Genomic DNA, 4,774 nt, shown 5'->3' with positions numbered 1-4,774 from the left:
CATGATAAAATAACAAGGCATTATCAACGAAATCAAGGTGTCGATGTCTTTACCAGCACTTTTTTTTCATTACTAATAGGTCATTATTTTATCTATAAGTCCTTATTTTATCGATATGAATTTGACGAAATATCAATGCTATTTATCGTCAGGTACATTATTATAAAATTTTAAATTTTTATAACGACTTTCAATGTCAGTAATATGTTAATGCTAACTAGCGATAAAATAGTTCATCAGTGATAATTTATAATATTTTTTAATAAATACAATTAACAAGAATAATTGGACATTGATAAAATATTAATTATTTCAAAAATTTAACGATTAAAATATTTTGCTAATTTATTTCGTTAGTAAAATTTTTATAATCTAAATTTTAGAAATTCAATCTGTATTAATAAATATTTAATAAAAATTATTTTTACTGTCCATATCATTTTAAATTAAAATTTATAAAAAATATAAATTTTCAAATATCAACAATAGAGAATGTTGGTAATTTATTAAAAAATTAAAATTACATTTGTTATACCCACGATAAATAATAAATTAAAATTTTAAATTAATTATTTTATTCTTATCAACAACTTGATATCGTGGGTAATATGTTTTAAATATAAATTTGTAAACATAATTTTTCAAAATGTTGTTGATACATTATTAAATAAAATAAAATAAAATTTATGGATAGTCGTCGGGAAAGAATTTAAATTTTAAATTAATTATTTAATTATTATCAACGCAACATATTATCGGTATTTTATTTTAAATTAAATTTTACAAAAAAATATAATTATTAAAAATTTATTAAAAAATAAAATTAAGTTTATTGTAAAGTCTTGGTAACATATTAAAATTTTAAACTAATTTTTTTAGGGCTGGCCTATTGGATTAATTTTTTTTAAAAAAAATATCCTTTAATTTTAATTTTTATAATATATTGACGACAATACCCATTCGTAATTACTGATCACCTTAGCATCGACAATAATAGTTTAAGTGTTGCTATTATTTATATCAATATTTATTAAATTCACCAATGAAACTGTGCTGTTGCTAAAATTGTCATGGCTCAGATATCGGTAAAACGTCGATATTGTTTTTTTTACTATTTCATTTTATAATTTTCAATGGTAAATCGGTAATTAATAGAAAATTGCCAACCAATTAATGTTATTGGTAATTTTTATCGATATATTTTTATTTTTTATAGTGATAATTAATATTTTAAAATTTATTTAATTATATTTTTAATAAATTAAATTATTTTCATTAATTTATAAAATAAAATATAATAAATATTTTATATGAAATAATTTATTTTACTTTGAATTTGTAGATTTAGCCCATCTCCAACGTTGCGCTAAATTCTATTTTGGCGTTGGAGATGACCCTCCAATGCTGCACTAAAATCTTACGAAATTTTAGCGCTCGCTACAGTATCACGCCATATTTGGCGTGACACTGTAACAGCACCATTTTTTTTTTTTAATTTTATAATATAATTAAAATTTTATATTTTTTTCTATTTTTTTAATTTATAATATAATTCAAAATTTATATATATTTTCAATTAAGTTTAATTTTTTTTCACTCTCATAATTTATTATATTTTTAATTTATTTATAATATATTATATAGAATATTTCTATTTTTTTATTGATAATTTAATATATATGAGTTTATTTTATTTTTAATTTGCTAATTAATATTTAATTAATGTATTTTATAATTAATGTTTAAGTAATGTTTTTTTATAATTATTATTTAATTAATACATTTTTATAATTAATATATTTTTATTTATTTATTTATAAAATAATTAAATATTTAAATATTGAATGGAAATATAAAATATATAAATATTTAGAGTAAATATATAAATTTATATGAATTTTTTGAGTGAAATATATAAATAAAATTAAAGTAAAATAAATAATATAATATTAAAGAGAGAGAAAAATATAAATAGAATATTTTTTTTGATGTTAAAAATGGTGCAGAAGGTTAGAAATAATATTGCACTATTTTGATGCAAAGCATTAAAATAGTGTAAAAAATAGTGCATAGGATTGGAGATGGCCTTACTGCACGAGTTTTTAGTTATCTATTTATGCAATCTTTAAACTAGAGAGGATAAAATATTAAAATCAAATTTTTTACTGAATTGTTCCAAAAAAAATTTGTGACTAAATTTGTAACTGAATGAGATGTGTTTATTTAATTAATACTTAAGTACACATTGTTACATGATAGGCATACAGAGGTTAGTTTTATAAAAAATTGAATTTTGTGGCAAAAACGAGAAGACATCAAGTATAGGGGTGAGTTCGGTCAGTTCAATTTAAACATTGAGTCGACTCTTAATTTATAAAAGTAAGAAAAGACACGAAAAAGTGAAAAAAAAAAAAAAAAAAAAGTAGGCATGGAAGAGAAGGTGAGATTTTAACCAAACAGTGAACTTTCAAAAACTTATATACCAAAATTATATCCGACTATTTTTTCTAAAATAAAAAAATTGAGGTGATCAGCAAGTGATAGGCGCTGGATGCTTGCTAAAGGGAAAGGAAGAACTGGAGATGCGGGGTATCGATCCCCGTACCTCTCGCATGCTAAGCGAGCGCTCTACCATCTGAGCTACATCCCCTGAATATATTAGGGTCTCTGTACAAGCTTGTTGTATTTTATTTTAAAGTATATCCCAAAAAAAAAAATTATCCGATTAATCTTTTCAGATTTAAAGCGAAAAAAAAAACTTTTTAAATAAAATTTAAAAAAAACCTACGATAACTTGCTATTAATTTAAATTTAATTAAATACTCACAGATTTAATCTGATAGTATGTGTATTGAGTAAATCTGAGAGGTTCCAAATTTTATTCTCCTAATTTTCCATCCTCGTTTCGAAAAAAAAATAAATTTAATTAAAAATAATTAATAAAATATAATATGTGCAATTATAAAATTTATTTATAAAAATAATAAATTAATTTAAATTATTTTATTAGTTATAAAATAAAAATATAATAAATATTTTGCATTAAATTAAATAATTTTAAATCATATTTAAATACTAAAAGTCATCTGTGGTCATAATCACATCTGAAAAGTTCAAATGTGAAATATAATATAATTACTATATTTTTATAATAATTTATTGATAAATACAGAAAAAGATAAATAATTATTTCATTTATCGATAAATATTTAGTGAATCGCTATATATATAATTAATATTTTAAAATTTACTTCATTATAATTTTTAATAAATTAAACTATTTTCATTAATTTATAAAATAAAATATAATAAATATTTGATATTAAATAATTTATTTTACTTTGAATTTGTAGATTTACTGCACTAGTTTGTAATTATCTATTTGTAGATAAAACATTGATACCAAATTTTTTACTGAATTGTTAAAAAATATTGTGACTGAATATGCAATTGAATATGCTGTGTTTATTTATTTTTTTTTATTTTATAATTTAATAAAAAGAATTTAATTGAATAAATATTTAAATTATATGATTAATTAAAAATATAATAACATGAAATGAAATTTAAATTAAAAATAAAAAGGAAAATTATTATTAAATTTATAAAAATTTTATATATTAATTATTAATTTAGTATCTAAAATTATAATTAAAAAAAAAAGAAAAAAAGTGTGGCTACTGGCACCTCCTGGATAATCAACTATTTTTTTAAAAAAAATAATAAAAATAGCCAGATGTTATTTTTAATTCCGTCTAGCTAAAAGTCATCGCCTTTTAATAAGTATGTTGTGATTTAACAGCTGTTGATGTATAAATATTTATCGCCTCATACAAACACATTTATTCTCTTTTTCCTTTGATAATCTTTCAGTTTCTTCCATTCTCGATGGCTCTTAATCTGTTTCTTACACGCTCCTTGCTTACCTACCTTAATAAGTAAAACATTTTTGCATCTCTTATCTTGGATGAATATATCTACATTTATGTAGAGGTGAGTTATATGACTGAGATGAAACTGTACTGCGATTGGTCACCCTATAAGAAAGAGGATGTGAAGTGGTTGGCACCTATGACCGCTATTTCGATACTCAAGTCAATAGACTCAAGAAATTGATTAAAACTCAAGAGTAGTTGTGTAAGATTACGTATCCCACCAGGCGGATGGGCTGGGGCCCTTTCCTTCTCCGGGTTGGGCCAGAAGATGAGAGTAGGACTGGAGCCCAAAGGAGGTCTGGTCTTGGGGCCGGAAGGGCTGGATCGGCCTGATTGAGAGATCTAAATGGAGTCCGGTCTCCAGGATGAGCGGCCTGGACCCGGTTCGTTCGGGGTTTAGAAGCCTTCAGATCATGAGCTGTCATTATGGGCCCGGCCTCGTAACGGAATAGTGAAATCCAGCAGTCATCAATTTCTATCTTATTTGATTCTGAATGGTGGAATTCAATGACGAGTGTTGATCTTTAAAAGAGTTTTTGGATGAATTTTTTTTAAAAAAATAATTTATTTTTCTATTATATTATCAACACTTTCAAAAAAATAACTGTTCTCTATAATAGTGAAATTTGAGAGTTATTTCGATACCAATAAATAATTTTATTGATATTTTAATGAGCTTATATTTTGAAAATGCGTTTGATTAATTGAAATTTACCTCGTTATCAAAGGCTACAACACTTGAATATTCAAATAAAAAAAAAACTTCTTCTTAAACCATATTTATTTTATTTAATCTATAATTTTAATTAAATGGGTGGTTTACGATTGTTTTGAAAAAA

General features: G+C 22.7%; 1 non-coding gene across 1 annotated transcript; it reads right to left on the bottom strand.

The window, feature by feature from the left end:
• Positions 1–2,577: 2,577 nt before the first annotated feature.
• On the bottom strand, positions 2,578–2,650 carry TRNAA-AGC. Its single transcript has one exon. It is a non-coding gene; the product is annotated as a tRNA-Ala (tRNA).
• Between the last annotated feature and the right edge of the window lie 2,124 nt (positions 2,651–4,774).

The sequence above is a fragment of the Manihot esculenta genome, chromosome 2 (assembly GCF_001659605.2).
Source record: "Manihot esculenta cultivar AM560-2 chromosome 2, M.esculenta_v8, whole genome shotgun sequence".
Classification (NCBI taxonomy): domain Eukaryota; kingdom Viridiplantae; phylum Streptophyta; class Magnoliopsida; order Malpighiales; family Euphorbiaceae; genus Manihot; species Manihot esculenta.
Note: the sequence above shows the minus strand (reverse complement) of the source record. Positions and strands in the feature narration are given on the sequence as shown.